We start from the raw sequence: 24,539 nt of genomic DNA on the forward strand, positions 1-24,539 counted from the left end.
ATCAAGTTAAGGGATGACAAATTGGGAACTTGCTTGACTGAAATTCCCGTGGAGGAATGTTCAGAAGGAAATTTTTCGGTCTAATGGACCATTATCATGTTAAAGATATGAATGATATGATCTGAATATTAATGATGAGTTCTATATAAGGGATATTTATCCCAGTGTTCTGTTGGGTTGACCAGAATATAAGGAACCCAAAATAAAATTGGATGTTAAGAAAAAGAGTTGTCCTCTACCTTGCGAGATGAGGACATCTCGCACTTTTTAAGTGGGGTAGAATGTAAGATTCCTCCCCAGCCTTCGAGGTATACAGGAGTAAGAATCTCCCTTTTTTATCTTATAATTATTCCCTCTCTAAAATAAAAGAAAGTTCTGTTTAACAAAGGAAGACCCTTTTCCTAGAATACTTCTCAAGAGTCCCACCTGTTTTAAGGATTCAGAACAATGAGTTCAGAAGTGAGAATCGATGTTTTGGATATCAAGGTTTTGGTCTTCATTCGAGTACGGCCCAAAAGAAGTTCTTTATCTCTTGGGGAGTATACGAAGTTATCCCCCAGATATTGTGAGCCTTATATCTGAATTCAATGAAAGTAGGTGACTTAGCCTACAAGCTTCTTTTATCTCTTCATCTCAAAATTCTTAATGCCTTCTATAGAAAAATGTGTCAAACCCAAATAATGGAAAGACGGTAAAACTTCAGTGGCAAGTTACCGTTGGCTTCTAAGTTACGCTAGCTCCTTCCTTTATATAAGTCATAACTTTTACTTGTCGCTCACAGTAATCTTACTTCCATCGATCTCCTTTCTTTCTTAATCTCCTTCATGGCTTGGTAACAAGAACTAGTTTTATCCATAATGATTCCTCACCTTCAAGATGCAAGTGAATCTGTGAAGAAGGATTTTATAGAGCAGTATGAGCGCTCACTTTTCCCTCACTTGGGAACTTCTGTAGCGCAAACCAAATGGCGGACCTATCAAAACATAACTAGGGTAACACCCTGGGGTCAGCAACACATTCGTAACAATGTCCGCTTGGCCATGGTTATTGAAGCTTTGGGTTTGGGTCCCCGATACTACTGTGTCATGAGATCAAGGCATCTTGGGTTTTCTGAGCGGGTCTTCTTACTGGCATGTTTTCTTCCTCATGAGAAGATATGCCTTTATCCCGTTTTTGGCTTGCCTCTCAGAGGTCCTTTTGTTAGATCACCTCATACCACTGAGATAGGTGTAGCAATAACCAACAGAATTATTCCCATAGATGAGTTACCTTATACTTGTGCAGCTTGTGAGGACTGCTTTTGTGATCATATGATGGACGGGCTTATGGAAGTGTAAAGAGTTCTTCTATCTTTACTGTATAAGTTCCGAGAATGAATAAAGTTTAAATCTTGTTCTTATTTTGAATCTTGTTCTCTTTAAGACGTTTCTTGGTGGTTAATCTTGATTAAAATTTTTCTCTAAGTCTCATATTCGTGCATCTTGCGAAATTATCCCAGTTTGCGAGATGAGGACATCTCGCATTTGTTAAGTGGGGTAGAATGTAAGATTCCTCCCCCATCCCCTTTTTGATGTCTAGTATCTTTCTCTGTAATCAATCCCTCTTCAGAAATATAAAGACCTTGTTTCTATCTGTTTTAGCCTAGAGAGAGAAAAATATTCTAGAGAGAGAATATTCAGATTTTGAATATTTTTGGATAGAAAAATATCTCTTCTAATTCAGATGAGTTCCCCTGAAACAGAAATTCAAAAAGAATTTTCCAATGTGCAATTGGAATGAATTGAAAATAGGTATAAAGAACCTTAGCCTAAGGGTCTAGATTTTCAGAAATCTTTAGACTATGGTCCAATTAAGGTTCCTATGGACCAATAGCATCAATCCATGTGTAGGGAGGAGATAAATCTAACTTGTAAAAAGAAAATACCCAAAAATGAGTAAATGCTCACATGAGGTGAAGAGTTGAAAATGTACAAGGTTTATTAGTAAAAAACTATGTGCAATATTAAAAATATGAGATATTTTGGGTATAATGATTTTATTATGACACATATGTAAGGAAGGGGAGTCCCTTAAATGCTCACATAAGATGAAGAGTTGAAAATGTACAAGGTTTATTAATAAAAAACTATGAGCAATATTAAAATGATTCCATTATGACACATATGTAAGGAAGGGGAGTTCTTTAAAGGAGGTGCATATTTCACATAAGATGAAGAGTTGAAAATGTACAAGGTTTATTAGTAAAAAAAAACTATGAGCAATATTAAAATGATTCCAGTATGACACATATGTAAAGAAGGGGAGTTCTTTAAAGGAGGTGCATATTTCACATGCTTGAATGAGTTTTAAACTCTTAAAAATTGAGATATTTCATCTCTCCTCATTCAAGTCTAGTTCCAAAAAGTTAACTTAACTGACCTAAAAATGGTCAAAAATTGACCAAACTGATTTGGAAAATTCTAGAATCAGTTTGTTTGGTTAGGAGCTCAATTTTTCCTAAAAATAGAAGCCTCCCCCTTGTTGAAAAATATATAGTGTTTATGCATCGTTACTCTACTCCACCTAAGCCAAGAACTGTGAATTCATTTAATGGGGCCTCTACCGTGAACAAAGAATCAAGCAATTTGTAAGGTAATTAGTGAATATTGATCTTTCTATAATTTCTCAATGTTTCTCTCTTCTCAACCCCTCTCAAGCTTGAGAAGCTTAATTGGTATGATTTTTTTAAATGCTATTAAAGTTAATTGGTGAATAGTAGTGAAGAGTTACATAATTTAATAAATGCTATTGAAGTTAATTTCCATTTATGTTTAAATTGTAATGGTTTTTATGTAATTTCTCTCTCTCACTCAAGAAATGGTCATACTCATGACCCATTCTCAATCCACATGAAGCTTTTCATAAAGCTTTTCCTTAATCCAAGATTAAGCTATGCTTGAGGCCAAATTAATGGCTTTTTCCTATGCTTTTAGTTTATGCATATTGATGATTCAATCCATTATAGATTAATGATCCAATTAGAGATCATTTTAATTATTTCCTTAATGATAAGCTTTATCCCTTAGAAAAAATTGAGATTTATCAGTCATAGCAGCGGAGCTATGGCAAAATTTTTATAAAAATTATGCATAAAATAATTTCATTCAAAGCATAAAAAGAGGACTTCCTACCATATTCTAGGAATTATCATCCTAGATTAATTGAAAGAATTTCATTATAATCATGGAGAAATTGAATTTTAATATCATGCATAAAGGATAATTTTTTTTATATTAAAAGTGTTACTTTTATCATTTTTAATTTTCATGCATAGAAGTATGCAAAAAGGATAATTTTTTTTATATTAAAAGTGTTACTTTTATCATTTTTAATTTTCATGCATAGAAGTATGCATAAAGGAAAATTTTTATATTAAAAGTGTTACTTTTATCATTTTTAATTTTCATGCATAGAAGTATGCATAAAGGAAAATTTTTATATCAAAAGTGTTACTTTTATCATTTTAATTTTCATGCATAGAAGTATGCATAGAGGATAATTTTTTAATATCAAAAGTGTTACTTTTATCATATTGGATTTCATGCATAGAGGTATGCATAAAAGTTGAATATTTTATTATAAAAGTGTTACTTTTAGCATAATTGAATTTCATGCATAGAGGTATGCATAAAAGATATGGGAAGTGATAAGATATGATAAGATGCATGTGGATATGGATATGGATGTGTATGTATGAATGTGGATATGGGATGTGGATGTATAAATGAGGATGTGAAAATGGAGATAAGCATGTAGATGTGGATGTATGGATGTGAATGTGGATGTGGATGTGGATGTATGAATGTGGATGTATGGATGTATGAATGTGGATGTATGGATGTGAATGAGGATGTAGGTGTGGATACATGGATGTAAATGTGGATGTGGATGTATGGATGTATGCATGTAGATGTGGATGCATGAATGTGGATGTATGGATGTGAATGAGCATATAGATGTGGATGTATGGATGTGAATGTACATGTAGATATGGATGTATATATGTGAATGGGAATGTGGATGTGGATGTATGCATGCATGTGGATGTGGATATGGATGTGTATGTATGAATGTGGATATGGGATGTGGATGTATAAATGAGGATGTGAAAATGGAGATAAGCATGTAGATGTGGATGCATGAATGTGGATGTATGGATGTGAATGAGGATATAGATGTGGATGTATGGATGTGAATGTGCATGTAGATATGGATGTATATATGTGAATGGGAATGTGGATGTGGATGTATGTGAATGTGGATGTGGATGTATGTATGTATATGGATGTGGATGTATGAATGAGGACGTGATAATGGATGTATGCATGTAGATGTGGATATATGGATGTGAATATGAATGTGGATGTGGATGTGGATGTAAATATATTCTCTCTCTAGAATATTTTCTCTCTCTAGGTTAAAACAGTTAGAAACAAGGTCTTTATATTTCTGAAGAGGGATTGATTACAGGGGAAGATACTAGACATCAAAAGGGGGTTGGGGGAGGAATCTTACATTCTACCCCACTTAAAAAACGCGAGATGTCCTCATCTCGCAACTTGGGATAATTTCGCAAGATGCACGAATAAAGATTAACCACCAAGAAAAGTCTCAAAGAGAGTTTCAAGACAAGAACAAGATTTAAACTTTATTCATTCTCGGAACATATACAGTAAAGATAGAAGAACTCTTTACACTTCCATAAGCCTGTCCATTATATGATCACAAAAGCAGCACTCGCAAGCTGCGCACGTATAAGGTAACTCATCTATGGGAATGATTCTATTGGTTATTGCCGCACCTATCTCAGTGGTATGAGGTGATCTAACAAAAGGACCTCTGAGAGGTAAGCCAAAAACGGGATAAAGGCATATCTTCTCATGAGGAAGAAAACACGCCAGTAAGAAGACCTGCTCAGAAAACCCAAGATGTCTTGATCTCATGACGCAGTAGTATCGGGGACCCAAACCCATGTTGAGATATCGAGCTCTAGTGAGGCGGTGGACATTGATGACCCGCCTGGGGGATAGGCCCCACACTTACACCACTGGCATGGTTGGTGAGATCTTGGGTGATATGCGGCCAGTGGGATGACAGGCTGTGTGACAGCCACTCTAGAGACTGGCATAGTTATAGCGCCAGCTCATTTAGTCGGGTTCACATTATAGAGAACCCGTGTATGTATTGGTTGAGTACCTTTCATATTGTGTGTACTCTTATCTTGTATATGGTGTGTTGAGTGTTGAGTAGAGAAAAAGAAGATTTTCAGCCTCTCACCTTGTGTGTTCTCTATTAGGGTTTTGTGAGTGTGTGTGTGTGCTTGCAAGAGCTCAAGCTCTCTTCCCCCCTGCATCTTTTCATGGTATCAGAGCCTGGTTCGTGCTAAGGGCTGAGCTGCAAGCAAGAGAACCACAAGAAGCGGTACGAGGGTAAGAGCTTCAACTACTCTTCCCTATTGTGTTGGTGACTACACCCTTGTCGGGAGCTCTACGGGAGGCACCGGCAAACGATCTCCGATTGAGGAGCTTTCTTCGCGGGAGTGAAGCTACAGGGCAACTATACAGTCCTTCGGACTGACTTCGGACTGAACTTTTCGGGCCGGAAACGCGTTTCGGGCGCGTCTGGACCTCCGTTTTTCAGAAAGCAGGCGATTTCGAGCACTGCGGGTAAGTCATCGATTCTCTGCAGAACTCTGTTTTACGAACTGCAGGAAGACAGATTGACTGTGCAGACACTGTGGGTGCTGCAAAGAGGTCTACAGTTGCCATTGGGTGTATGTATGCACATTGAAGTCACTGGTTGTGACAATTAAGAGTACTACAGTACCGCTGTGCAGAAATACTGCAGGTTGTGCAGAAAAACCAGAGTGCAGTTTCTGGTGAAATTGTGTGTTTGGCAAGATGTCTAATGATGGCATAACACAGATTGTGGCTGAGAAGCTGGATAAGAATAACTTCCATGCTTGGAGGTTCAGGTTAACGAATTTCCTGATGGGAAAAGGCTACTGGGACTACATAGAAGGTGAACATGAAGAGGCACCAGAGATACCGGATATAAATCCGACTGCTGCAGATGTGAAAGAGTTTAAGGACTGGAACCAAGGAGCCAGGAAGGTTATGTATTGGCTTTCCATTAGTATACAGGACACCATGATTGGGCATATTCAGGATGCCAAGTCCCCCAAGGAGGCGTGGGACACCTTGGTAAAGCTGTATGAAACAAATACCAAGGCGCGTAAGATACAGTTGAAGAATGAACTTCATACTGTGGAGAAAAAGAGCATGTCTGTGAATGACTATGCGTTGAAGATAAAGGGCATTGTGGAATCCCTTGCATCTATTGGTGTGTCGATAGATGATGATGACAAGGTGGAAGTCTGTCTACGTGGTCTCGGGCCACAATACAAGGCGTTCAAGACGTCTATCCAGACTCGGGAAAACATTCCCAACTTTACAGATTTGGTGTCTATGCTGATTATCGAAGAGAAGAGCTTGGGTGAAGACCAACAGTCTTCACAAAGCAAAAACAGTTCAGAGCAACAGGCCTTCTACACGAGTTCAGGAAGAGGACGAGGTAGAGGAGGCCGTGGACGCGGTCAAGGAGGTGGCCGAACAGGTAATCAGAATTATGGTCAGCAGCAGCAGCAGCAGCAACAACAGTCCCAAAATCAACAACAACAACACGCAGGTGGAAGAGGCAAATTCAGAGGCAGGGGGAGTCAAAGAGGTCGTGGAAATTGGCAAAGGCAATACAATGATGCACGTGAATGCTACTATTGTGGTAAGCCAGGACATGTGCAGTCAGAATGTTATAAGAAGCAGGCTGACATGCAAAATGGGAAAGTGCAGCAAAACAACTATGCATCCTCAAGCAGAAATAATGAGGATAATGAAAGGTTGTTTGTTATGCAGCATGTTGTGAATGCCATGTCTGAAAATGTTGATGCAGCACAAAAAGATAATGTATGGTATGTGGATTCAGGCGCTTCGAACCACATGACGAGTCATGGAGAGTGGTTCAAGGAGATGAAAAACCCGGAAAGACCAGGTTTTGTGGAAACAGGGGATGACACTGCTCATCCAATTGCCCACGTTGGAGATGTGCCATTGTCTATGCAGGATGGCAAAGTGAAGTACCTTGCAGATGTACTTCATGTACCGAACATAACAAAGAATCTGGTTTCAGTTGGCCAGATGATTGAGCAGGGTTTGCAGGTTCGGTTTAACCCTGATGGATGTTATGTTGAAGATTTTAAAGACAAGTGCAGGTTGGTTGCAAAAGGCAACAGAGTGGGCAGAATGTTTACGTTGGATGTAGACATGCCTGAAATGAGTGCTGCAATGTTTGCAAATGGTTCAGGAGTTGTTGCAGACACAGACATATGGCATAAAAGGATTGGTCATGTGAATGTGCAGAGATTGAAGTCTATGCAGACAAAAGGAATTGTGACAGGGCTGCCAAAATTTAAAGTGGAAGGTATGCAGAAAGTATGTGAAGCATGCCAATTTGGGAAGCAAACAAAGCATGTGTTTCCACGTAACAGATATGTGAGCAGAAATGCACTAGATGTTGTGCATTCAGATGTATGGGGTCCTACGAAGACCGTGTCTATGGGAGGCTGCAGGTACTATGTCACTTTCATTGATGACCACACAAGGAAAGTGTGGGTATATTTCATGAAAGAGAAGAGTGAGGTGTTCACTCACTTTCAGAATTTCAGGTTTTTGGTTGAAAAGCAAACAGGGAAATATGTCAAGTGCCTAAGGTCAGATGGAGGGGGAGAGTACTTCTCCAATGAGTTCTCTGAATTCTTGAAGAAGAATGGTATTCGGAGACAGTTCACATGCAGATACACTCCGCAGCAAAATGGAGTTGCTGAGCGGAAAAACAGGCACATTGCAGAGATTGCGCGAGCATTGATGGAAGAGAAGAATATGCCGCATTGCTATTGGGCTGAGGCTGTTTCTACAGCAGTATACATCATGAACAGGACTCCAACTGCAGCCATACATGATGTAACTCCAGAGGAGAGGTTTACTGGCAGAAAACCAGATTTATCTCATCTGAAAGTTTTTGGATGCATTGCATATGTGCATGTGCCAGATGAGCTGAGAACCAAGCTGGATCCGAAAGCTGAAAAATGTGTGTTTATTGGATATTCCCTTGAGCAAAAGGGATACAGGTGTTATAACCCTGCTACACGTGAGTTGAGGGTAAGCAGGGATGTTGTCTTTGATGAGATGAGCAGCTGGTATGCTGCTGAAAAAGAAGCTGTTGGGGCTGATTTGAGTGGAAGTGTGGTTGCACAGAATGCAGGTCAGCAATCACAGTCTTTGAGTGGACCAGGAGAGTCCTCATCTAGTGGGTCTGTTGATAGACCATGGAGTGGCAGGCTGCGTCATAATACCAGCCCTGCAAATGTGATTAGTACATCACGTAAAGGAAAAGAGAAAGTGGTTGAGCCCCTTGGTATGCCTGACATTTCTGCAGGGCATTCTCATGTTGATGGAGAGTCTAGTGGCTCAGATATGAGCCTTGATGAGGAGCTTGGGATCCCAGCTATGAGAACACCTGGTGTAAAGAAGGCTATGGAAGCCATGAATGAAAAGCTGCGAAGATCAGGGAGAGTGAAGAACCCTGTGCAGAGATTTACATATGATGGTTATGTGGCACATCACTATGCATATATGGCAAAGGTTGTGCAGGTTGTTGAGCCCACATGCATTGATGAGGCTGTTGGAAATGTGAATTGGGAGAAAGCTATGGATGAGGAGATGGATGCACTATATGGAAATGAAACTTGGGATTTAGTGCAATTGCCTGAAGGCAAGAAAGCCATTGGATGCAAGTGGGTGTACAAAGTTAAACATAACAGTGATGGAAGCATAAACAGGTACAAGGCTAGATTGGTAGCCAAAGGATATGCGCAGACATATGGGATTGATTATGAGGAAACTTTCAGCCCAGTTGCCAAGATGGCAACGGTGAGAGTTGTGATAGCAGTGGCTGCGTCAAAGAAATGGTCTTTACATCAGATGGATGTAAAGAATGCATTCTTGCATGGGGATTTGCAAGAAGAGGTGTATATGTTGCAGCCACCTGGTTATGAGGATGTGGGTCACCCCGAGCATGTTTGCAGGTTGAAGAAAGCCTTGTATGGCTTAAAGCAAGCACCAAGAGCATGGTCTGACAAGATTTCTGAATATCTTGTCACTATTGGCTTTCATGTAGCCAATGCAGATTTCTCATTGTATGTGAGACATGGTGATAGAGGAGTTGTGCTTGTTGTCATCTATGTAGATGACTTGATCATTACGGGGGACCATGATGCAGAGATCTTTGATGTAAAGATCTTGCTTAGACAGAAGTTCGAGATGAAGGATCTGGGGGAGCTCAGATATTTCTTGGGCATTGAGGTGATTAGGTCACCACATGGTATTGGATTACTGCAAAGACAGTATGGCTTGGACATGTTGTCCAAGTATGGTATGACAGGCTGTAAGCCTATTTCTGTGCCATTGGATCAGAATGGCAAGTTGAGTGCAGATTCAGGAGAGATCTTGGAGGATCCTACTATGTACAGGAGCATAGTAGGAAGTTTGATCTACATGACGATCACTAGACCAGATTTGAGCTATGCTGTTGGGTTGGTGAGTCAGTTTATGCAGGTTCCACGGAAACCGCATTTGGATGCAGTAAGACGCATACTGAGGTATGTGAGGTCTACTTTGCATTGTGGACTATTCTATGAGACTGGGACAGAGATATGTGTACATGGGTACACAGATGCTGATTGGGCTGGTAGTATCTCAGATAGAAGATCTACCAGCGGATTCATGTTTTCTTTGGGGAGTGCTGCTGTGACTTGGAGCAGCAAGAAGCAGCCTACGGTTGCTCTATCGAGTACAGAGGCCGAGTACAGAGGAGCTGCTATGGCAGCATGTGAGGTAGCTTGGTTGAGAAAGCTACTTACAGATTTGGGTCTATCAGTGGATAGACAGGTTGTCATTTTCTGTGACAACATTAGCAGTATACAGTTGGCCAGGAACCCAGTCTTTCATGCTCGTACGAAGCACATAGAGGTCCACTACCACTTCGTCAGAGAGAAGGTCTTGGCAGGAGACCTTGACCTTGTTTATGTCAGCACAGAGGATCAGGTAGCTGACATCTTCACCAAAGCATTGGGTACAGAGAAGCTCCGCAGATTCAGGGCTTCGCTTGGTGTACATGAGATGGAGTTGAGCTCGAGGGGGAGTGTTGAGATATCGAGCTCTAGTGAGGCGGTGGACATTGATGACCCGCCTGGGGGATAGGCCCCACACTTACACCACTGGCATGGTTGGTGAGATCTTGGGTGATATGCGGCCAGTGGGATGACAGGCTGTGTGACAGCCACTCTAGAGACTGGCATAGTTATAGCGCCAGCTCATTTAGTCGGGTTCACATTATAGAGAACCCGTGTATGTATTGGTTGAGTACCTTTCATATTGTGTGTACTCTTATCTTGTATATGGTGTGTTGAGTGTTGAGTAGAGAAAAAGAAGATTTTCAGCCTCTCACCTTGTGTGTTCTCTATTAGGGTTTTGTGAGTGTGTGTGTGTGCTTGCAAGAGCTCAAGCTCTCTTCCCCCCTGCATCTTTTCAACCCAAGGCTTCGATACCCATGGCCAAGCGGACATTGTTACGAAAGTGCTGCTGACCCCAGGGTGTTAGCCTAGTTATGTCTTGATAGGTCCGCCATTTGGTCTGAGCTACAGACGTTCCCAAGTGAGGAAAAAGTGAGCGCTCATACTGTTCTATAAAATCCTTCTTCACAGACTCGCTTGCGTCTTGAAGGTGAGAAATCATCATGGATAAAACTAATTCTTGTTGCCAAGCCATGAAGGAGATTAAGAAAGAAGGAGATTGATGGGAGTAAGATTACTGTGAGCGACAAGTAAAAGTTACGACTTATATAAAGGAAGGGGCTAGCGTAACTTAGAAGCCAACGGTATCTTGCCCCACTGAAGTTTTACCGTCTTTCCATGATTTGGGTTTGGCACATATTTCTATGAAATACATTAAGAACTTTGAGATGAGGAGATAAAAGAAGCTCGTAAGCTAAGTCACTTACTTTCTTTGAATTCAGATAAGGCTCACAATATCTGGGGGATAACTTCTTAAACTCCCTAATAGATAAAGAACTTCTTTTGGGCCGTACTCGAATGAAGGCCAAAACCTTGGTATCCAAAACACCGATTTTTACTTCTGAACTCATTGTTCTGAATCCTTAAAACAGGTGGAACTCCTGAGAAGTATTCTAGGGAAAGGGTCTTCCTTTTTTAAACAAAATCTTTCTTTTATTTTAGAGAGAGAATAATTATAAGATCAAAAAGGGAGATTCCTACTCCTGTATACCTCGAAGGTTGGGGAGGAATCTTACACGAGTAGATATAGGTGTATCAATTTTACTATCACACAAGGTTTGCACCAGCCATTTAGGCATACCTCTAGCCTGCTCATTTTCAGCCCTATCCTCATGAATTACATCCTATAAATTTGCATCACAAATAGGCTGATCTATGATGTCATTTGAAATCTGCATAGGCTGAATATTTGCCTCATTAGGACTTACATTTGAATTCCCACCTATAAATAGAGACAACAACGTATCAAATACATCTCGTGAGCTCACACGTGTCTCTTTGGTACATGATAACAAAGGCTGCACAACATCTTCCACAAAAACAACATCTCGACTAATCAAGATACGCTTTGACTCTGCGGATGATATAATTTGTAACCCTTGCTCTTAGCACTGTAACCAACAAAAATGCATTTGACAGCCTTATCATCCAATTTTCTACATTGTTGCACAGGCACTAAAGCATAGGCCAAGCAACCAAGACACGCAAGTGACCAATAGAAGGCTTCCTGACATGCCAAGCTTAGTATGGAGTAATAGACTGCAAGGGCTTAGTGGGACACCTGTTGAGTACATATGCAGCACACATGACAGCCTCAAGCCAAAACGCATGTGGCAAAGCTTGGCTCTTGACCATGTTGAAAGAACGGTAGAGGGGGAGGAGACACACACACAGGAGCAAACCCTAATGTATATTGCAAACCCTAACCATAGAGGGAAGCCATGTCCAATCTCACACTAAGCATAATGCACTAATCCATAATCCACACAACACACTATGAGTTGTGTCCACACTCAACTAACCCTAGCTCATGTCCACACACTATGACCAGCTGGACACGCGGTCATTTATGTCTCACACATGTTCCTACCTAATCCAGCACATAGCATAGCTGGCTCACACTGACATCGAGCTTGAATCTCAACAGCCCCTCTCAAGCTCATGATGTATTGCTGATGAAGATGTAGATGAGCTTGGGATATCAAGATTCTCAACACTCCCCCTCAAGCTCATCCCATGTACTCCCAACATAGTCCGAAAGTACTCAAACTTCTCCCTGCTAAGTGGCTTCGTAAAGATGTCTGCCACCTGCTCATCAGTCTTCACATACTGAAGATCAATTGTACCATCCAGCACCTTTTCTCTGACAAAGTGATAATGGACCTCTATGTGTTTGGTCCTCGCATGAAACACTGGATTCTTTGCCAACTGTATACTTCTCATGTTGTCACAATGAATGACAACTTTGCCATCAATAGGCTCACATAAATCTGCCAAGAGACTCTTTAACCAAACTGCCTCACAAGTAGCAATGGCTGCACCCCTGTACTCAGCCTCTGTACTGGATAAAGCAACTGTAGGTTGCTTCTTGCTACTCCAACTCACCACAGCACTTCCAAGTGTAAAAGCATATCCACTAGTAGACCTCCTATCATATGCGCTACCTGCCCAATCAGCATCTGTGTAGCCATGTATGTCCAAGCTTTTACCACTCTCATAAAGTAGACCATAATGTGCTGTGGTCTTCACATATCTCATGATGCGTCTCACTGCATCCAAATGTGGTTTCCTGGGGCTCTGCATAAACTGACTCACTAGCCCCACAGCATAACTCAAATCCGGGCGTGTGATAGTCATGTATATGAGGCTACCAACCATCTTCCTGTACATAGAAGGATCATCCAATTCCTCGCCATAATCAGCCTGCAACTTCACATTTTGCTCCAATGGTGTACTCATAGGCTTACACCCTGTCATGCCATACTTTGCCAACATATCCAATGCATATTGGTGCTGTACTAACCAAGTACCTGCATGATCTTTTACCACTTCAATTCCAAGGAAGTATCTCAACTCACCAAGATCTTTCATGTCAAATTGCCCACTCAAAGCTTTCTTGACATGCATCACATCTGCACCATGATCACCTGCGATAATCAAGTCATCCACATAGATGACTAGTAAAACAATCCCATGCTCTGTCTTCTTCACATAGAGTGAAGAATCTGCTGTAGAAATCTGAAAACCAAGTGAGATAAGATATCTGCTCATCTTATCACTCCAAGCACGAGGTGCTTGCTTTAGACCATACAATGCCTTTTTCAACCTGCATACGTGAGTGGGATATCTAGGGTGTACATACCCTTCTGGCTGTGCCATGTACACTTCCTCTTGTAGATCTCCATTTAGAAATGCATTCTTGACATCCATCTAATGCATTTCCCAACCATTAGCTGTAGCCATAGCAGTGACTGCTCTCACTGTGCCCATCTTAGCCACTGGACTAAACGTCTCATCATAATCCAAACCTTGGGTCTGTGCATAACCCTTTGCTACCAATCTTGCTTTATGTCTCTCAATAGAACCATCAAATTTGCACTTCACTTTGTAAACCCATTTATATCCAATAACATTCTTGTCCTTTGGTAATGCAACCAAGTCCCATGTATCATTATGGACCAATGCGTCCATCTCAACATCCATTGCTTTCTCCCATACATGCTCTCCAATAGCCTCTGTATAGCATGTAGGTTCCACATGCTTCACCATAGATGTCATATATGCATAGTGCATAGCCAAATCTCTATATGTCAACCTGTCACAATAGGATATCTGACTCTCTGGGATCTCCGCAATGCATGCGGGTCACTCTGTACACCTGTAACTCTAGCATGTGGTGGCACATATCTATCCTGCCTAGCACCAGGTGTGCGTAAAACAGGTATGCTAAGATCCTCATCCAAACTCTCTGAACTAGATGACTCATAACCTGTGATTCTAATTCCTTCGACTTTCTTCTTGCCTTTATCCATAGCACTACTCCCGGTGCTCACACTCTCATGCCTCAAACGTCCTGACCATGGGCGTACACTGCTACTCTCAGCTTCTGCTGCTGGCCCAGACATAGAAGTAGAACTAGAACTTGCTTGTGGTAAGTTCACAGGCACATCTGCCTCAAGTGACTCAATAACTCCCTCATCTTTTGCTTTGTACCAACTAGCAAGCTCATCAAACACCACATCATGTGAGATGACCACTTGTCTAGTTTGTGGATTATAACATTTGTATGCCTTTCGATCTTGTGCATATCCCACAAATACACATTTCTTTGCCTTAGGATCCAACCTCCTTCTTCTTTCATCAGGCACATGTACATAAGCTATGCATCCAAATACTTTGAGGTGTCCAATGTCTGGCCTGTAACCTGTAAGGCACATCTCTGGCGTGCTTCCATGAATGGCTGCTGTAGGTGTTTTGTTTAGTATATACACTGCAATAGCACATGCTTCTGCCCAATAGTAATCTGGCATGCTCTTTTCATTGAGCATTGCCCTTGCCACTTCACATATGACTCTATTCTTTCTCTCAGCCACACCATTCTGCTGAGGTGTATACCTGCAAGTGAATTGTCTTCTTATTCCATGCTTCCTCAAGAAATGCTCAAAAGCTTTTGAGGTGTATTCACCACCTCCATCTGTTCTCAAACATTTAATCCAACAGCCATATTGCTTTTTTGCAAAAGCTTTGAAATCCATGAATTTTTCCAACACTTCACTCTTCTCTTTGAGAAAGTATATCCATGTCATCCTGCTGAAATCATCTATAAATGTAACATAGTATAAACTGCCTTTGATAGATGGGTTTTGTGCAGGACCCCATACATCACTGTGTACTATCTCAAGTGGCCTGTTACTCATATTTCCTTCTCTAGGAAACCTCAACCTTACCTGCTTTCCAAACTGACAGGCTTCATAAACATGCATATGTCCATCATATTTGAACCTAGGCAATCCACTGACAATGCCTCTTGTTTGCATGTTCTTTAATCTCTGTATATTGACATGTCCAATCCTCTTATGCCACATATCAATGTCCTGTACCACATTCCTGCTCTTTGAGAACATGGCTGATTTTAGCTCAGGAATTCCAGCATCCAGCTTAAACAATCTGCCTTCTTTCTTGCCTTTAGCAATCACTCTACATCCATGTTTGAAATCTTCATCAAAGCATCCATGCTCGTTGAAACGAACCTGTAATCCCTGTTCCACCATTTGACCAACTGAGGCCAAGCTTTTAGTGATCGAAGGCACATACAACACATCTGACATAGACTTTGTCTGACCATTGTGCATGACCAATGGTACACTTCCAACATGTGTAATGACATGCTGGGTATCATCACCTGTTTCCACATACCCTTTTACATCCATAGGCTTCATATGCTCAAACCATTCACCATGACATGTCATATGGTTTGATGCTCCTGAGTCCATATACCATGTGTCATCATTCTCAGCATTTGTTGTCATAGAACCCACAACATGCTTCATGGCAAACAAATGATTTGATGTGCCATCATTGCTGCTTGATGCATAGTTTCCACCATGTTGTGCATAATTTCCACCATAATGACCACCACGTTGTGCTCTACCCCCTCTCAAATCATTCTGTTTGTGGAAACAATCTCTCGCCATATGACCATATTTCCCATAATAATGGCATTCAACATCTTGCATAGAATTTTGTTGGCCTTGCCAACGTCCTCTACCACGGGGGTTACCTCTGCCTCTCTGAGGTGCATATCCACGACCACCTCGAGCACCATATGAAGGCTGGAAATTCTGTTATGGAGGCCTGTCCTGCCATCCACGACCATTACCACCACGTCCACGTGATGTGAATCTCCCCCTGCCTCTAAAGCCTCTCTGCGAGTAGAAAGCCTGATTTCTGCCATCATCATGGCTAGTAGATGCATCCAAAAATGAATCACTGAGCTTGATTTCCTCAACCAACAAGAGTGAAACCAACTCATCAAAGTCGGGTAGATCTGTACTCCTCACTGAGATAGATGTATCAAAAGATTTGTATTCCTTGCCAAGACCACGCAAGGTAATATCCACCAAATCATCATCAAGCATGGGGGCATTTATTGTGGCCAATGCATCTGCAAACTTCTTGATTTCTTGCACATAATCATGTATGCTCCTTTTATTCCTTTTCACATTGTGTATCTGCTGTCGTAACTGAGACTTGCGAGCACTCGTATCTGTATCAAACATTTTGCCCAAAGTATCCCATGCATCTTTGGGATTCTCAGCATCCTGTATGTGTATGAGCATAGCATCAGAAATACATATAGATAGACAATGCAGCACTTTGAATGCTCTCTCTGACCATTTCTTATGAGCAATAAGCTGCTGCTGTGTAGGTTGTCAAGGTAGCTTAGGCTCTGGCTCATCACCTGTAATGAGATTCCAAAATCCTTTCCCTTTCAAGAAACTCTTTATCCTGTACTTCCATGCCTGGAAGTTCTTCCTATCCAGCTTTTCACGAACAATCTGAACTGGATTATCCGACATGTTTGCTTAATGCATACACCTTCTGCACACTTCAAATCTGTAAATGAGCCTTCCTCAGCTCAACCACACTCCAATGAATGTTCCAGATACTCCAAGGTAGCCAACAAACTCCAAATTTGATGTAGAAAATCAACCTGTAATCATCCAAGATGAACTGACTCACGCAGTCCGGAATACCCTGAATTGACACGCCTTCCAAGGCTCCAAATCACAATGTAATGGTGCAATCAAGTATGGGCAACTTGCATTGACACCTAATCAACCTCAATGTTGAGTATCAACACCATCTGACATGTGTACATATCAATTTTTGAAAACCCCTTTCTCTGTTTTTGGAAAAACCAAAGAAACCAGTAGAAAATTTGCTCTAGTTCCTTCAATATTTGTCCAAATTGAGAAACCAGGCATTCATTAGCTTAGCAATAGTGTCCATCAACTCCATGTAAGAGGAATTTGTCTAATTGTAAAAGACCAAAGATTAATTGCTCAATTAAAATGCTCTGTTTCTCTGCAACCAGTGGACAGCCTGTTTTAATCAGCTCATTCCCAGCTCAATTAGGCATAATGGACCAAACAAATCACATAGCCCTCTTCTCCAAAGTATAAAGCAACCAATTGCTAAAGCAATTGTGAAATATACCAAACAACTAATTAGTAACTCCAGATTCCTTCACATCACATATCATATATTCACATCCATATCCACATCCATACATCCACATCCACATCCACATTCACATCCATACATCCATATCTACATGCTTACCTCCATTTTCACATCCTCATTTATACATCCACATCCCATATCCACATTCATACATACACATCCATATCCACATCCATATGCATACATCCACTATCACGTCCTCATTCATACATCCACATCCACATCCACATTCCCATTCACATCTATACATCCACATTCCCATTCACATCTATACATCCACATCTACATCCACATACATACATACATCCACTTCCACATTCCACATTCGCATCTATACATCCACATCTACATCCACATTCGCATCTATACATCCACATCTACATCCACATTCACATACATCCACATCCACATTCCCATTCACATCTATACATCCACATCTACATCCACATACATACATACATCCACATCCACATTCCACATTCACATCTATACATCCACATCCACATTCCACATTCACATCTATACATCCACATCTACATCCACATTCACATTCCCATTCACATCCACATTCACATACATCCACATCCACATTCCCATTCACATCTATACATCCACATCCACATTCCACATTCACATCTATACATCCACATCTACATCCACATTCACATACATCCACATCCACATTCCCATTCACATCTATACATCCACATCTACATCCACATACATACATACATCCACATTCCACATTCACATCTATACATCCACATCTACATCCACATTCGCATACATCCACATCCACATTCCCATTCACATCTATACATCCACATCTACATCCACATACATACATACATCCACATCCACATTCCACATTCACATCTATACAGCCACATCTACATCCACATTCATTTTCACATCTATACAGCCACATCTACATCCACATTCACATCTATGCATATACATCTTCATGCATACATCCATTTTCACATTCATACATCCACACTCCCATCTCCACATCCACACATCCACATACATACATCCATTTCCACATTCCCATTCATATAACCCCATATGCCTTCACATCTAATCTTTTACATCACATCCATTCTCGCCCTATCACAACCCATATACATCTTATCCTGTCACATACACTTCTTACCTCATCCCATACACATCTTATCACATCTTAATTCATCTTATCACCTCTTATCACATCTTATACACCTCTTATCACATCCTATCTCATCTCATATCTATTTATAGAATACAAGAGAACTCTTATATTTGATATAAGATTTCTTTACACATTTATTTATGCATAAATTCCATTTAAGGAGATTAATACTTTCGAAGTAAAAATCAACCTTTATGCATCTTCCTATGCATAAATTCATTTTAAATGAAAATAACACTTTTGAATTAAAATTCAATCTTTTATGCATCTTCCTATGCATAAATTCAATTTAGATGAGAATGACACTTTTGAATCAATCTTTTATGCATCTTCCTATGCATAAATTCAATTTGGTAGGAATTACACTTTTAGAATAAAAGAATTTCTCTTATGCATCTAAGTTATGCATAAAATCCATTTATGATGAAAATCACACTTTTAGTATAAAAAGAATATCTTTTATGCATACTTCTATGCATGAAATCCAAATATGATAAAAGTAACACTTTTATAATAAAATAATCAACTCTTATGCATACTTCTATGAATGAAATTCAATTGTGATAAAAGTAACACTTTTATAATAAAATAATCAACTTTTATGCATACCTCTATGCATGAAATCCAAATATGATAAAAGTAACACTTTTATAATAAAATAATCAAATCTTATGTATACTTCTATGCATGAAATTCAATTGTGATAACAGTAACACTTTTATAATAAAATAATCAACTTTTATGCATACCTCTATGCATTAAATCCAAATATGATAAAAGTAACACTTTTATAATAAAATAATCAACTCTTATACATACTTCTATGCATGAAGTTCAATTAGGCTAAAAGTAACACTTTTATAATAAAATAATAATCTTTTATGCATACCTCTATGCATGAAATTCAATTAAGCTAAAAGTAACACTTTTATAATAAAATAATAATCTTTTATGCATACCTCTATGCATGAAATTCAATTAAGCTAAAAGTAACACTTTTATAATAAAATAATATACTTTTATGCATACCACTATGCATGAAATTCAATTAAGCTAAAATTAACACTTTTATAATAAAATAATAATCTTTTATGCATACCTCTATGCATGAAATTCAATTAAGCCAAAAGTAACACTTTTACATTAGTCTAATAATCAATTTCTCTATGATTACAATGAATATCTTTCAATTAATCTAGGATGATAATTCCTAGAATATGGTAGGAAGTCCTCTTTGATGAGACCTTTGCTCCCACTTGTCGTATGACTACCATTCGTAGTATTTGTGCATTGGCAGCTCATAATGGTTGGAATGTACACATCTCAATTTTTCTAAGGGATAAAGCTTATCATTAATGAAATAATTAGAATGAACTCTAATTGGATCATTAATCCATAATGGATTGAATCATCAATATACATAAACCAAAAGCATAGAAAAAAAACCATTAATTTGGCCTCAAGCATAGATTAATCTTGGATTAAGGAAAAGCTTTATGAAAAGCTTCATTTGGATTGAGAATGGGTCATGACTATGACCATTTCTTGAGTGAGAGAGCATTTACATAAAAACCATTTGAATTAAGCATAAATGGAAATTTATATAATTCTTAACTATCATTAATCAATTAACTTCAATAGCATTCATCAATTTTATGTAATTCCTAACTATCATTAATTAATTAACCTCAATAGCATTCAAAAACCATTCCAATTAAGCTTCTCAAGCTTGAGAGGGGTTGAGAAGAGAGAAGCATTGAGAAATTATAGAAAAGATCAAAATTCACCATTTACCTTCAATTTTCTTGATTCTTTGTTCACGGTAGAGGCCCCCAACCAATCAATTGGTTAAGTATGTTGATGGAGCCACTAATGGGGATTGAAGAAAGAGGAAAGCTCCAAAAACTAGTGAATTATTAATGAATTCACAGTTTTTGGCTTAGGTGGACTAGAGTAACGATGCATAAACACTATATATTTTTCAATAAGGGGGAGGCTTCTATTTATAGGAAAAATTGAGCTCCTAACCAAACAAACTGATTCTAGAATTTTCTAAATCAGTTTGTTCATTATTTGACCATTTTTAGGTCAGTTAAGCTAACTTTTTGGAACTAGACTTGAATTAGGAGAGAGGAGAGATGAAATATCTCAAATTTTATGAGTTTAAAACTCATTCAAGCATGTGAAATATGCACCTCCTTTAAAGAACTCCCCTTCCTTACATATGTGTCAAAATGGAATCATTATACCCAAAATATCTCATATTTTTAATATTGCTCATTTTTTACTAATAAACCTTGTACATTTTCAACTCTTCATCTTATGTGAAATATACACCTCCTTTAAAGAACTCCCCTTCCTTACATATGTGTCAAAATGGAATCATTATACCCAAAATATCTCATATTTTTAATATTGCTAATAGTTTTTTACTAATAAATATTCTCTCTCTCTAAGTCAAAACAGTTAGAAACAAGGTCTTTTATATTTCTGAAGAGGGGATTGATTACAGGGAAAGATGGTGGACATTTTGAGAGGCTGGGGAGGAATCTTACAACGATGGGCGTATATACAAGCCGGGGGAAAAAACCTCCTAAAGAGGGAAAAAGTGTCCCCACGATCCTAAGTGTGTTCACACACATCACTGCCTATATATATATGGCAACATTTTTGAGGATTGTGCCCGCCTGACCTACTGGAATCATCGTGGTCTACAACTTTACAGAAGAAAGTTTTCGCAAATTCCTCACCGTTTTTGAGTTATTCTTCGCAGACTGCCTGCATGCAGAATTTTTGCTTGCATTTTTGCATAAGCCCTTACTCATCATCCTTGCACTCATTCAATGATGCAAGAGGCTTCAAACTAGCCCCTTACCATCCTCTACAAGTGTGTTTTTAAAGCACTTCAATCCGAGTCCTACAACTCTACTTGCGGTGAAAACATTGCCAAAACCCTACATGTGGTAGCATTTTTTTGGAGGCTTCTTGTGGAGAGATTTCTTGGCTGCATTTTCATCATCAACTTCAGCCCTCTTCATGGTGTTTTGAGGTAAATATTCATCCTCTCTTCTACACCTTTCTACCGGCTGAAAATTCCACTTTGCTACACACTTTGTGTTTGCGTTTTTGCGGACAATCAACTCCTCCATACTCCTTCTACCTAAGGCTACATTCTCAGCCCTCTTTTGGTGGTTTCTACGGAGTCTATTGGTTCATATATCGGCTGTGTTTTGTGGCTGGGTTTTTGCACTATCTTTGTGCATATTTTGGAGATACTTCCTTGGTGGACAACCCATCTATATTTGGCTGCATTTTTGGAGGTACGACACTTCTTCCCTTGTGTTTTCCCACCCTGCACTCCCTATGGGATCTTGGAAGTCCTCTACTCCAAAAGACAAAGGCAAACTTGAAGATACTATGGATCCTACATCTCTTACGATGGTTGGACCGGCAACTACTACAACGGAAGTTGGTGCAATTCCTTCTTCGGTAGGTGCTTCTACTTTCTCTTTTCCGTCATATCCATTACCTTCTACGGATCCTTTCTCTCTTTTTTCTTTGTCCTTTATGCCTTCCTATCCACATACTACTATGCCCTCTATGGTATATCCCCCTACATCATCTATGCCTTTTATGGCAACTTCATTCTACTATGATTTCTCCTTCTACTACTTCCACTACTCCTCTCCCCACTCAATCATATCAGCCCTTTAACCCATTCACTCAATCTTTGAGCCTTCCAAGTCTTTCTGATTCACAAAAGCTTACCCCAAAAAACTACCACATTGGTCCTTGTGCTCAAGGAAAGCAACATCGGGCTTCTTTTCTAGAGGAGGCTACTCATAGGGCCACATGCATACTTGAGCTTATTCATGTTGATCTTGCAGGACCTATGGAAGTACAATCGCTTAGTGGATCCAAGTATTATATGCTTCTTGTGGATGACCTCTCGCAAATCATGGGTTTATTTCTTACCTAAGAAGTCTGATGCTCTTTCTCAAATTCTGAATCACCTTGGATGTTCATCTACTTCGACACTGAAGAGGAGGTGTTGGATAGGTGTCATCTCTAGATGGTGTCATGCTAGTGGCCCACTCTTTAGCCTCTAGGCATTTTTGGGATTTATAGCATTCATTTCCATTTTTTCCTATTTACACACATTTTTGGGTGGAGGAAAGGGTGAAGGAAAGGGTGGAGGAACTTTCCTATATATATGAGGCATTGTAGTTCATTTCTAAGCAAGTTGGCTAGTGGTTCATTGATGAGTTCTTGAGTACATTGTCTCTTCTCTCATCTCTTCTTTCTCACACAGTTCAGTAATCTACACTCAAATCACCCACCCAATCTGAAACTAAGTTGAGACCTTTGATTTTGATCTGAGGATCAAGAATTCAAAATTTAAGGAATTCTTCTTGGGAATCCAGACCTATGATCTAGAAGTCTTGGGATACGGAATTAAGATATACTCATTGTATTCAAAAGAAAATCAAAACTGAAAACTTGCATAGAAACCTTGTTTTCTTAAAGGACTGTCTTACGCCAGAATGCTGGAGAAAGCATTTGGTATATGTGTTTTTCCAAGGGAATTTTGGTTGCAACAGCTAGCGGCGGGGAGTGTTCAAAGGATGGCTCAGGTGGCAAAAACCTACCCAGGTCTTGATCAGCCTGGGTATGGTGTAAAATGTTGTGCATCCGGTATGATGGGCGAGGGCCGATGAAGCGGTCCTTGAGTGAAGTGCCAGGACACCTAAGGAGCATCCTGGAGGGTTCTGACCAGGCGATGCACGAACTCGCGATGCCGAGGACACCCATGCATATGTCGTGGAATATGTATATATGAATGATGATGACGAGAAAATTATTGTAATCTGTTTTACTGGATCTCGTTGTTGACCTGTTGGTCTCAACAGAAAGTCCAGAGTGATACTGTTTTTGTGAGAAACAAGGATTGAATAGAAATTTTGAGTTATGACATCCGTCATTGTTTGTCAATGGATTGTTTTATAAATTAAAGTTTAAAGAGGAGTGTGTGAGTATCTGTATTCTAAAGCAAGAGTTAAGAAAGGCTTTCAATTATGGGTGGGTGAGTACTTGTCTGGTTCTACTATTCCAGTGGTTGGGCGGTGGCTAACCCATGGACCGGATGGGGTAGGCTAGAATCAGTAGAGTTTTAATAATAAAATTGATTAATAAGAATACGCTTAGAACTCGAGTAGTTAATTAGAATCCTGAAGACTTCTCTAAAGAATAAATCAACGTGTGTGCCTGATTCAATTAGAAAAAAAGCGTTGATTCCTTCAAAGTTAAGTCTGTAATAGTTTCCCTTCTATCTAGTTTTATCAGATGAAGGTAGTTCAGTATCTTGGCCTCGTTAAAAGAATTCGTTAAGAAAATAAAAAATGGTGGAATCATCGTCGCTTTCCAGGCATGGGAAATTTTCCTGGTTTCAGTTTTCGAAATGACCACCAACTTAGTCTCATGCCACCCGGACATTCTCGAGGGCGAGGCCCCAAGTGAGAAACCCTGTCCCGTGCAAGAGGAACTACTTCCGCTACTACCATCTGGGAATTCGGGGGCAGTGGGATCCCACGTTGGTATCAGAGCGCTGTTGTAAATTTACGTAACAACAACAAAAATTGCTTAAAAATATTAAAGTAAATCTGGGAAATAATGTTTTCACTTGTTAATATTATGTTGAATACACTTCAAAAATTAAAAACTCATAAATTGAATTGGAAATTTATAGATGGATACCCCAAATCTATCTAGCATTCCTGAACTCTCCCCCAGAGTTAGGATATGATAGCCTTTGCATTCGAGCACCTCATCAACTCTGCTACGACCCAAGTGAGCAGAGTGAGACTCGTGCATCATTTTGAGAGTCTTTACTTTCCTGAT

The sequence above is a fragment of the Cibotium barometz genome, chromosome 28, assembly GCF_041138505.1.
Source record: "Cibotium barometz isolate CiBa-2024 chromosome 28, ASM4113850v1, whole genome shotgun sequence".
NCBI lineage: Eukaryota > Viridiplantae > Streptophyta > Polypodiopsida > Cyatheales > Cibotiaceae > Cibotium > Cibotium barometz.